The sequence below is a fragment of the Nicotiana tabacum genome, chromosome 11, assembly GCF_000715075.1.
Source record: "Nicotiana tabacum cultivar K326 chromosome 11, ASM71507v2, whole genome shotgun sequence".
Lineage (NCBI taxonomy): Eukaryota > Viridiplantae > Streptophyta > Magnoliopsida > Solanales > Solanaceae > Nicotiana > Nicotiana tabacum.
In genome coordinates, this window is record NC_134090.1 from 266,047 (window position 1) to 279,463 (window position 13,417).

General features: G+C 35.8%; 1 long non-coding RNA gene across 2 annotated transcripts; it reads right to left on the reverse strand.

The window, feature by feature from the left end:
- Positions 1 to 1,437: 1,437 nt before the first annotated feature.
- LOC107765367 (uncharacterized) lies at positions 1,438 to 3,595 on the reverse strand. Of its 2 annotated transcripts, XR_012696353.1 has the most exons (4): positions 3,121 to 3,595; positions 2,947 to 3,035; positions 1,948 to 2,841; positions 1,438 to 1,869 (listed from the first exon to the last, which is right to left on the reverse strand). It is a non-coding gene; the product is annotated as an uncharacterized LOC107765367 (long non-coding RNA). The 2 variants fall into 2 exon arrangements; XR_012696352.1 differs by having other exon boundaries at positions 1,948 to 3,035.
- Positions 3,596 to 13,417: the final 9,822 nt, after the last annotated feature.

The following is a 13,417-nucleotide window of genomic DNA, read 5'->3' on the forward strand; positions in this document are numbered from 1 at the left end:
CAATGCTAGTTTTAGAAATTGAGAGCGTCTCTCCTGTTCATACCAATAATGTCTTTTGGCACCCTATTTTTATCTACCTCTGCTAAAACTCGGCGCTTCAATCAAATCCTTCACTTATGTTGGCATCCTCCTTAGCTCACCCAAGAGGCGGATTTAGGATTTCTAATAACATGGGTGCGCTACTAAAAAAAAAAGGAGGAAAAATGTATTAAGTAGAAATTGATTTCTATTCTTTTAAATAATTAAATTAACCTTCAACCAAATGAATCATTCAACCTCCTTGAAACATGAGTGTCAACAGTTAAATATTAAACTAATTTTAGAAAATACGTACATAAAATATCTAATTTTACGGAAAGACCACGGGTTCACGTGCCCCATATTTTTGCCTATAAATCCGCCCCTGGCTCACCCGCACCCTTAGGTATTGGGTGGGGCAGATCTGTCATCATTCTTCACCGTCCTTCCTAATACTCCCTCCGTTTCAATTTATGCGAACGCATTTGACTAGACACGTAGTTTAAGAAAAGAATGAAGACTTTTAAACTTAAGGTGTAAAATGAGACACATATATATTGTGTGACTATAAATCATTACATAAAGGTAAATTATTTCCAAATAAGGAAATGCGTCATTCTTTTTTGCACAGACTAAAAATGAAATAGGTTCTGAGTAAATAAGTTACCTGAAGGCATGGATGAAGATACAAGCATTATTACTAGAAGGAAAAAATGAATCTTAAGCACGGCCTCGGAAAGCAAAAAAAGGATTGAAGCAAAAGAGAAATTAAGTGCTTTTAAAGCAAATGAAGGAAAACAAAAAGAAGAAAAAGACTAAATCTGACCTTCCCAAATAAAACTTTCCATACTGTACTATGCACAAATGATAAAATACCGAGAAGTCGTGTCTCTCTTCTGTTTCCCTGCAGCATTATGAAGATTTTAGAACCATTACTACATCAATATAAAAAATGAAACTCATCAAACTATTATTCAAATAACCATCATTTTGCTTGCTTAAACATTAAAAAATTGAAGTGGCCTGACATTCTTCAGCAAGAATATATAGCTGTGGGAGCACCATTGAAGCTAAGCCACTAGGTTTCCTTTTTACCTTACGTTCTAAACTTTTTTTTTATGAGTAAACCTCAAATTCTGAACTTTTCCATAGGCGATGCAGTTAGAATAAACGGAAAAGGGCCTAAAATGCCCCTTTACTATATGAAATAGGATAGGCTAGCCCTCCGTTAAAAGTTGGTTTCTATTATGCCCTTGCCGTCAACAAATGGGCTCGTATATGCCCTCCATCACTAACGGACATATATGAGTTGGTTATAATAGTCATTTCTCAAATACTTCACAACTCCATATCAGTTTACTTAGACATTTATTTGACAACACCAAACTAATTATCATAGTAAATAAACTCAGTCATAGACACAACAAATGAACGGTAATGACTTCATTAAATCCTTGTACAAAAATATAATGCTTCATTACATAATAAAAGACAATAATTAAGCCACAATAACACTAACATTACATATCATTTCCCACTGATCCAAAGAACATAACAAAACATCCCAATATCACACACATGAAAATCCACATCTTCCGAAATTTAGCATCAAGCACAACTGAGTACTCTAAATCGGTCACTTTCTTCATTAGAACATTTATTTCCAATTCCAAGGCTTCTATTCCTCCATGATCGACGAGCATCATAACATTCTCAAGATCAAATTTTCCTTTGGAGAGCATTTCTTTCACGGATTAGAGCTTCCTTTTCCTTCTTTAAACTGCATATGAGATTTGAAACTCTAGGAGGAAGCTCTACATCTTGCCATTCCCAATAGGAATATTTTTCATCCTAAAAACCAAAAATAAATAAAATAAATTTACAAGCAAATCGGAATAATTAAAAGATCCCATCAAAATATTTACTTACCTCATGCTGCGGGCACTTGAAAAACTTTCTCCCAGCATTTAAAGGAGTCCATGCCATGAAATAATTGGCAGCAAGTCCGCAATGACACCTCCTATTCGACCCATTTGAGCTACTAGAACATTCCGACATTGTCTTTTGTTGTCTTTTGTTATGATTCAACCCCTTTGAGCTACTAGGATTTAATGAAGTCATTGCCTTTCATTTGAATGCTTGTGTCTATGACTTAGTTTATTTGTTGTGATAATTAGTTTGGTGTTGTCAAATAGGTGTCTAAGTAAACTGATATGGAGTTGTGAAGTGTTTGAGAAATGACTATTATAACTGACTCATATATGCCCATGTACAATTCGAACTAGGTCTAACTTGCTCTCACATATATTCCACGTGGCTTTATGAGTCTCCCGTTAGTGATGGAGGGCATATACGAGCCCATTTGTTGACGGCAATGGCAGAATAGAGACCAACTTTTAACGAAGGGCTAGCCTGTCCTATTTCATATAGTAAATGGGCATTTTAGGCCCTTTTCCGTAGAATAAAATATGTGCTTAACAGAACATATTCTCATTTCTTTTAGAGACCTAGTCATGGGTGACAAGATAAATTCACTATAGTCAAGCTGTTTTTCAGTGCATTGTTTTGAAGAAGCCATTTCAGCGAAAGAGTATGAAGGATAGTTGCATACAGATATGTTGGGAAAGTGATCAGCTGTAATATTTGTTGTTCTTTTCATTCCAAGCTAATAAGAGACCATATCTCTTGCTCGCTCCCATTCCTAAACCATTTAATTCCCCCCAATCAAGATTAAAAGCAGCAGGTCAGGAATTACAGTACCTTTTACCTGTGGCAGAGGAGTTCTAGAATCCGTGCTCCAACAGCATAGCCAGCGCCCTCTAACTTTTTTTTTTTTTTTTTTAATGTTTTAAAAGGAGAAGGGCAAACATTTAGGAATTAAGAGAAAAGTAGTAATGGGAGCAGTAGAAAGAGCGATTGGGTGGGTACCTAGTCTCCAATTAAGTAATATTGTCAACTTGGGTTTGATTGTACTGAACAATCTCAGAAAACAAGAATGCAAAACCACTCAAACTCACCTGCAAAGAATCAAATCACTTCTCTACAAACAAACTACTTTTAGTGAAAGAAAACTTTATTGCTCAAAGATGTAAGGAAGGGTACCTCTTGCTTGCCCTTGCTGAGGGATCTGTCGAGGACGTTTGTGTACTGCTTCATTTTTCCGCCCTAGATCGATTCAACCCAACACCGATTTACTTCACAAATAGCGAAGGTGGAGTGGGAAAAAGTCTATACATCATTTCAGAAAGCAGATTATAAATTGCTCAATTTATACGTCACATTCGTTAATGGCGACTTATAAATCATTGCTCAAATGCCACATAAATTGTAACAGCTGAATGCAGACATATAATCGCAACAGATAATAAATCGGAGCTAGCAATCAAAGAATGTGACTTATAAATCACATTTGTTGAAATAATATAAATTTGTATTACGACTATAAATCACGTCAGTCGACTTATAAATCAATTGATTGAATGCAAGATATACATTGGTCGAATGCAACTATAAATCATGTTAAGCAATGCGACTCGTAAATCACATATTCAACCTCGACTTATAAATCACATTGAATACAGACATATAAATTGCATTGGTGATTGCGCTTATCAATTGCATTGACCGAATGCCACTTAGACATCACATTAGTTGAATATGCATTACATAAGTCGTATTAGTCTAATGCAACTTAAAAATCGCTTTACGTGAATGTATTTTATAAATCGTTTTTACATAAATGCATTTTATAAATGACATACGCTATTATTGACATGGCTTGTAAATCGCATTAGGTGAATGCTACTTACAAGTCACTGTGTGAATGTGACTTTTTAATCGCGTTGCATGAATACGACTTGTAAATCGTTTGAGACGAATGCTACTTGTATTTCGCACTAGCTTAATCAACATAAATCATTTCAGACTACGGCTTATGCTATGAATTTCTTTTTATTTTTCTATTATTTTAAGGAATGGACAAGTCTTTACGGAATCTGATTAATTATTAGAAGGTAACTACTAACTAGTACATACATTATACTATAAATAAATTGCTCAAAGCTTGACTTTACGTCGTCATGAGTCACGTGACTCACGTCTAGGTAGGTATAAGCTTTTACTCTATCTTATATTTTTCATTTAAATCTGTTTCAAAAACACTACTAAAAAATTCGGGAAAAATCGACCAACCAAAAAACCGTCCAAAACGGACGGAAACTACAAAAAAAATATTTTACAACAACAACAACAACAACGACCTAGTGAAATCCCACTAGTGGGGTCTGGGGAGGATAGTGTGTACGCAGACTTTACCCCTACCCCTACCCCAAGGGAGTAGAGAAGTTGTTTTCGAAAGACCCCCGGCTCAAGAAGACGAAATTTTTTTTTAAATATTTTTTAAAAATTACATACCGACCAAAGTTGGTCGGTATATTGGTCAAACATTTGACCGCAGTGGTCAGACTTGCTTAGTCAAAGCACCTTTTTGATTACCGACCAACAATGGTCGGTAATGTGGACCCATATTTTTAAATTTTAATAATTATATTATTATTTAAAATATTTTATAAAATTTATAGAATTTGTAGTTAAGTTTATCGACCAAAGTCGGTCGGTTATTGCAGGGGAAGATTTTACCGAACTTTGGTCGGTATATGTAATTTCTGGAAAATAACCGACCAAAGTTGGTCGGTTAATAGGTCAAGCATGGTAAAACTTTTGAATCACATTAATATAAATATAATTCGTTAACACTTTATTTTGTAATACAAATAATGAATACACTAACATATACTATAACAAGCTATATATAGTTAAAGTAGTACAACGAAGTGTGTGTGTATATATATATAGGTATAGCCGCACATAAATAAAAACACGAAGCGCTAGGGCCACATGGTCGGGTTCTTTTGGGGATAGACTTGTGAAGAAGCAATAATCTAATTAGTATATATAATTGATCATCATCAAATATATCTATTTGTAAATTAGTTTATCGACTTATAACTTACTTAGATGCATCAATGAATATTAAAAACAAAACGTTTTGACCTATATCGATAAATATTAAAAATAAAACGTCTCGATCTATATCGATTAATCTATGTCATGCATTATTAGTGATGAATGAATGAAATGTAGAAAAATTAATACTAAACATCTTTGACGTGTATATATGGATCACAAATTAAAGAAATGAAAGAACTTATTAGCATTAAGTAAACGAGTTAATAGGTCAAACATGGTCAAACTTTTAGATCACATTAATATCTACTATCTAAATAATATAAATGTAATATGTTAACACTTTATTTTGTAATACAAATAATGAATACACTAACATATACTATAACAAGTTATATATAGTTAAAGTAGTACAACGAAGTCTCTCTCTCTCTCTCTCTCTCTCTCTCTCTCTCTCTCTCTCTATATATATATATATATATATATATATATATATATATATATATATATATATATATATATATATACGAAGCGCTAGGACCATAGGGCCGGGTTCTTTTGGGGATAGACTTGTGAAGAAGCAATAATCTAATTAGTATATATAATTGATCATCATCAAATATATCTATTTGTAAATTGATTCATCGACTTATAACTTACTTAGATGCATCGATGAATATTAAAAATAAAACGTTTCGACCTATATCGATGAATATTAAAAACAAAACGTCTCGACCTATATCAATTAATCTATGTCATGCATTATTAGTGATGAATGAAATATAGAAGAATTAATACTAAACATCTTTGACATGTATATATGAATCACAAATTAAAGAAATAAAAGAAGTTATTAGCATTAAGTAAACGAGTTAATAGGTCAAACGACTAAACGTATTTAAAATAGAATAATATTGGTTTATCAATTGATAAAATTTTCATACGTAGTAATGTATGTGATTGATCATCAATTACAATATAGTGTATGTGTATGTGTGTATGTTTGTGTATATGAAATTAGTCATATACTTAATTATAACTTAGAAAATTAACTTAGATAGATACTTATAATTTATTAAAAGTAATTAGCTAATATAATTATTTATAAAGATTATGCTTATAGTTTATAATTATTTATAAACTATAAACATTTATTTTATTCACACACACACATACACACACACACACATATATGTGTGTGTGTGTGTGTGTGTGTGAATAAAATAAATATTTATAGTTTATAATAATCTTTTTTATAGTTTATAATATTTTAAGAAATAAAAACACACAAAAAAATAATTTAGTTTTTTTTAAAAAATAACCAACCAAAGTTGGTTGGTTAATAGTCAAAATACAGTCAACGCCCGTTACTTAGTGTACCAACCAAAATTACCGACCAACGTTGGTCGGTAATTTTAATTTCAGATCCCAAATACGGGATTTTCCTCTTATTTCTCTTGCTCTCTTCTCAAAATTTTCTAACTCCTCACTCTCTTCTCCCTCACACACACAACACCCTTCCCCCTTTCCTTCTCTATTTCCCTCACACAAATCCCATTCCCCACCCCACGTCGACAATGCCCCCACATCGCCGATGCCGCTGCTACTGACTCCACTACCGTCCCTCCTTCTCCGCCTCCTAAAAATTCTAGGTTTGAATTATAACATATATTTTTTTGTATAAATTTAATATTTTGTTAATTAGTTATGAATTAGTTAATTAGTATTTAAATTGACTGTTTAACTTTGCATTTTATTGAAATCTTGGGTTTAGGTCTTGTTTTAATTGAACTGAATTGAATTGATTACATATGGTGTAAATTGAATGTTTAAGTTTGTATTGACTTGAATAGTTTAGTTAGTAATTGAATTATTAACTTTGAATTGAATTGAGTTTTTAGGATTTGTTCTTGTGAATTGAACTTTTAGGGTATAAACTGAATTTTTAGGGGTAAGTGTTGAACTTTTTGGATAGAGCTTATGTTTTGTGAGGTTAATTGAATTGTTTAGGGTATGGTTTGAATTTTTAGGATATGAATTGAACATTTAGAGGTAATGGTTGAACTTTTTGGATATGAATTGAACTTTTAGGATATAAATTGAACTTTTAGGGGGTAATGGTTGAACTTTTAGGATATGGTGTTACTCATAATTAGACAAAACAAAGTATATTTTGGGAGTTGCCTTATTGGAAGAATAATATTCTCTGACACAACCTTGATGTCATGCATATTGAGAAGAATTATTTTGACAATTTGTTCAACACAATGATGGATGTTAAAGGTAAGACAAAAGATAACCCGAAGGCTAGAATGGACTTGGAATAATATTGCAGGCGACCTGAATTATACTTGCAGACAGCAAACAATGGTAAGGTGTTCAAGCCCAAAGCAAGTTACACATTCACTTTGGAGGAAAGACGACAAATTTGTGATTGGGTTACGAAATTGAAGATGCGTGAGGGTTATGCATCGATCTAGGAAAAAAGTAGATATGGAGGTAGGGAAGTTGAGCCATTTGAAAAGTCATGACTTCCATGTTTTCATGGAGACCTTAGTGCCTATTGCATTTTACGATTTGCCTGAAAGAATCTGGAAATCCATCACATAGATTAGTTTGTTTTTCAAAGATTTGTATTCTACCACCTTAAGGGAAGAAAACCTATTTCGGATGGATCAGAACATTCGTGTAACTTGTAGTAAGATGGAAAAAATATTTCCATGTGGTTTTTTTATGTGATGGAACACCTTCCAATCCACCTTGTACACGAGGCACGACTTGGAGGGCCTGTTCAATGCAGATGAATGTATCCCTTTGAGAGGTAATATTATATGTTTGATGTAATATTCTATTTTATTTGAATGTTCTTGGCTGACATGACATTATGTAGGACAACTGAAAAATACAAATAATTTTTTAAGCAGAGGAATATGATTGAAGGATCTATATGCGAAGCCTATCTTGCAAAGAAAACTGCATATTTTAAAGAAGAAGAAGAAGAAATAGGGGGATGGAGATATGTGGGTCGAGGACCGGGCAGAGACTGCATATGTAATCTTTCAATTTTCTTTAAGTGTTATAGTTTACTTTTATAAGAATTTTTAAATACTAATTTAATTTAAAATAATGTAGGGTCGCTACCAAAGTAACGTGGAGGAATTCATTCGTGGTCAGCCAGCTGGTGAATCGGGCGAGCCAACCCAACCTTCGGACGAGGATGCTGAAAGAATATGGTTGGAGGCTGTTGGCAGTCTAGAATGGGGGAAGGTATACGGGCTTCCTACAAAAAACTTCCATCGCTACAGGTGTGGAATGCAAGGAATAAGGACTTCCTCACAGGGCGAGGAATTTAATAGGGAGAGCCTCTCGGCTATGCGGGAGATTGTGACAAAGCTTACATCCGAGCTAGAAGCGGCCAAGTAAAGAGAAAGGCTTAGAGATGCTCAATTCCTTGGTATGCAAACTCAGATTAGAACTCTCCTTTCTACTGGAGCTTTTCCGTTGCCCCGGTCTCATGATTCATTGCCAGAGGCTTGACCTCCACGTGATCATTCCTCCCATCCTCTTAGTGATCGTTCCTCCCGTCCTCCCCATGATCGTTCTTCCCGTCCTCCACAAGACCGTTCTCTATACCGTCTTGTAGATGAAAGTTCATCAGATGGTGATGATGTTGTAGAAAATACTCATTGACCAATACTTTGATATACTTTGAACTAGACTAATAGACCTAGTTTTGAATTAGATTGAACAATTTTGAACTTGTTGTAATTAGTTTTTGCTTGATTTTGGATTGTGATGTTCAATTGAACTTTAATTTGTTAGTTTTAAAGTATTAATTAGATGTTTGGTTGTTGTTGTTGTTGGATATCTGGTTGGATTTGTGGTGAATTAGGGGTTGTATGTGGTGAATTGGTGATTATTAGATATGAATTGGGGGTATTGGTATGTTATTTTTATTTGGCAGGTGGTGTAGCTACCAAAACCGTAACGACCTGACTTGTCCTTTTAAACATTTATGCCTCATTCAGCTACTTAAGGTCCCCGAGCAACTTCGTAATACGTATTATGACTTGCGTGTGCGGTCATTTGATTTTCGAAATATTCAGAATTAAATTAAAAGAACAATTCTCATTTTTGAAACTTAAATGAAAAAAGTTGACCAGAGTTTGACTTTTGAGCAAATAACTCAGGAATGGAATTTTGATGATTCTAATAGTTTCGTATGGTGATTTCGGATTAATGAGTATGTCCGGATATTTATTTTGAGGTCCGTAGCTAAATTAGGCTTGAAATGACGAAAATAGGAAGTTAAGTTTGGAAGTTTGACCAGGAGTTGACCTTTTGATATCGGGATTGAAATCCGATTCTGGAAATTGGAATAACTCTGTTATGCCATTTATGACTTATGTGCAAAATTTGAGTTCAATCGGACTTGATTTGATAGGTTTCGGGATCGAATGTAGAAGTTGGAATTTCTTAGTTTCATTAGGCTTAAATTGGGGTGTGAATCATATTTTTAGCGAAGTTTGATGTGATTTGAGGCCTCGACTAACTTCGTATGATATTTTAGGACTTATTGATATTTTTGGTTGGGGCCTCAGGGGTCTCGGGTGTGTTTCAGATAATTTTGGGCTACTTTGGATGCTGATTTTCTGATGTCTGGTGTTGTTCTTCGCATTCGCGAGGAACCTCGCGTTCGCGAAGAAGGATTTGACTTCTGGGATTTTGTTCTTCGCGTTCGAGAAGAAGGAAATCTCTGGTGCACAAGGCTAACTTTGGAAGCTTATATATCACAATCTGTAAGGAATTGGGAGATGAGCAACAAATAAAAGTTATAGCCCTTGGTGTCTAGTATTCAGAAAGTTAAACCATTTGTTATTTGGAGTTGTGTACAAAAGGTTATGACCATTATATAAGAGACTGTCTAGGAAGAGTTTGGGAATCGCGGTTGAGGAATTTGTTCATCGCGAACACGAGGGCTGGGTCGCAAACGCGAAGAAAAACCCCTGGGCAGCAGAATAAAGTCCAAATTCGTCTCATTCTTCCATTTTTGGACCAAGGAAGCTCGGATGAGGCGATGTTTCGAGAGTTTTTCAAGAAAAATATTGGAGTAAGAATTTCTAACTTGATTTTGGTTAAATTACATGAATGTATTGTTGTTTTTATCACTAAATTAGTGAATTGGGTTGAAAATGGTAGAAATCCTCTAGACTTTAATTTAAGATTTGAAGGGCTATCCGTTATCGGAATTTGATAATTTTGGTATGGTTGATCTCTTATCGGAATGAGTGTTTGGATTTCGTGAAAATTCTGTCGGGTTCCGAGAGGTGGGCCCCACTCTCAAATCTACAAATCTTATTTCCAAATTTCTAAGTTCCAATCTCCGATTTGCACCTCAAAATCATGTAATCTAGTCGGATTATTCGATGATAATTCAATATTATAAAGTATAAATGATCACAAGGGACTTACCTCAAGTTTTTCTTGAAAATATATTAAAAATCGCCTATCCTCAAGCTCCAATTTGTCAAAAATGGCAAATGGGACGAAGTCCCTATTTTTATAATTCTGCCCAGACATCCTCGGTTCTGCCTTGATCTTGGCCTTCGATCCTGGCCTTCGATCTTGGCCTTCGATCGAGGTCCTCGATCCTGGTCCTCGGTCCTACCCCTCGATCCTGGTTCTCGATCCTGGCCCTCGATTATGTCTTCGACCCGGCCTTCGACCGTGACCCTCGACCCTGGGCTCGATCATGCCTTCGATCGTGGCCCTCGACTCTGGGCTCGATCATGCCTTCGAGCGTGGCCCTCGATCCTGAGCTCGATATGGGCTCGATTTCTGGGCAGAAGCAATTTCCAACAGAAGGAAATTGCAGCAGATGTTCTAGTTCAATTTTTGATCCGTTAATCATCCGAAACTCACCCGAGGCCCTCGGGACCTCAACCAAATATACCAACAAGTCCTAAAACATCATACGAACTTAGTCGAATCCTCAAATCTCCTCAAACAATGCTAAAACCATGAATTACACCTTAATTCAAGCCTAATGAACTTTGAAATTTCTAATTTCTACAAACAACTCCGGAACCTATCAAATCACGTCCGATTGACCTCAAATTTTGCACACAAGTCCTAAATGACATAACATAGGTATTCCAATTTTCAGAATCGGATTCCGACCCCGAAATCAAAAAGTCAACCCCCGGGTCAAACTTCTCAAAAATAAAACTTTCGGCATTTCAAGCCTAATTCCTCTACGGACTTTCAAATAATATTCTGGACACGCTCATAAGCCCAAAATCACCATACGAAGCTATTGGAATCATAAAAATTCAAATCCGAGGTCGTTTACACATAGGTCCATATCCGGTCCACTTTTCTAACTTAAAATTTTTAATTATGAGACTAAGTGTCTCATTTTACTCCGAGTTCCTTCCGGACTCGAACCAACTAACCCGATATAACATAATATAGCTGAATAACACAAAAAGAAGTAGGAATGGGGAAAACGGGGTTATAACCTTCGAAACGACCGATCGGGTCGTTACATTTGTATGGTTGGACTCGTGGTTGGATGGGCGCTCATATTTTGTAACTTTTGTCGGGTTACAAGACGTGGGCCCCACTGATAATTTTTGAGTTAATTTCAGGTTTTCATTGGAAATTAGTATTTCCTTATGGAATTAATTACAATAATTGGTATTAACTTAATCGAATTAATTGTGGCTAGATACGAGGCTTTCGGAGACCAATTCTCGTGGCAAGGGCATAGCGGAATAAAGAATTACACGGTTTGAGGTAAATAACTATTTTAAATCTGGTCCTGAGGGTATGAAACCCCGGATTATTGTATTATGTGAGTATTTTGGAGGTGACGCACATTCTAGGTGACGGGCGTGTGGGCATGCACCGTGGGAATTGGGACTTGGTCCATTCCGTGAAACTGGAAAGTTGATTAAGCTTGTTTTTAGCTATGTGCCCTTTCTGTGCTATAGAAATTTGATAGTGAATCATGCTTAGGCTATGTGTTGGTGATGTAAAGACCCCAATGGTCGTAATACCGGTTGAACCTTCCTGCTTATTGTTACTTGTACTCAGTCGTAGTATTACTTGCATATTATATCTCAGTCTATGTTATTCCCTGCTGATACATTATATCATTCTGTTTTGGGTTGATCCCCCTTTATTACCGAGGGCCGTGAGACTAGAGAGGTTGATGACTGAGTGAGGCCGATGGCCTGTTTGTGAGGTATTGATACCATAGCAAGTGAGTTGTGTGTGCGGATCTTGATATGATACTATAGCACGTGAGTTGTCCGTACGAATCCAGATATTATACTATAGCACGTGAGTTGTCCGTGCAGCACGTGAGTTTTCCGTGCGGATCAAGATATTATACTATAGCATGTAAGTTGTCCGTGCGGATCTAGATACTGATTCTTTAGCACGTGAGTTGTCCGTACAACACGTGAGTTGTCCATGCGGATTATAGCGCTTGGGCTGTATGAGCCCATCCGGAGTCTGTACACCCCTAGTGAGCGCAGGTACCTACTGAGTGTGAGTATTGAGGGCTGAGAGCCGAGTGTTGAGCTATTGAGAGAGCTTGAGGGATTGTTGCCCTGAGAGGTTGCACTTGTTTCATTGTTGCTGCACTTAGATGGTTTATGTCATTGTTCTAAAATTTCTGGAAAAATATTGTATCCGGTTTTACCTGAACTTGGTAATGTGTAAATGACTTGACTTAAATTGCCGGAATTGAAACATGTCTACTTTCATTGCTGAAATTACTGAAATGACCTATATTTGTATAGCTCGTCACTACCTTTCAGTTCCTTAATTATTATTGTTACTTACTGAGTTGGTTGTACTCACGCTACACCTTACACTTCATGTGCAGATCCAGATATTTCCGGTCACAGAGGACGTTGATCTCGTGCGTGGTTGAGTATTGGAGATTCACGAGGTAGCTGCCGACGTTCGTAGTCCTTGTCTCTCCTTTCTCGTTATCTTTTCTTTTTTGTATTGGTATTTTGATACAGACTCTTGTAGACATTGTTTCTTAGACTGGTTGATTAGATGCTCATGACTTGGTGACACCCGATGCTTGTTGCTATTTTTCCGCACTGTATTTTGAGTTTAACTCCTGTTTTTACGAAAACTCTGTCATGTAAAAGCTTTGACTTATCTTTTGTGAAACATTGGAAGTATTTTTGAGAATCGGCTTGCCTAGTACCATCGATAGGCGCCATCATGACAGGTTAGGATTTTGGATCGTGACACTCATATCATTTTGTTTTAGTTGTTTTTGTATTTGTATATGTATACATTTTTCTTGTAATATTTTCATTATGTGTTGTATTTTATGTTCTATAGACCATTTTGCATTTGGATTTTGTGCTACTCCGTCTCTTTTATACCACCTTTCTTCTATTTC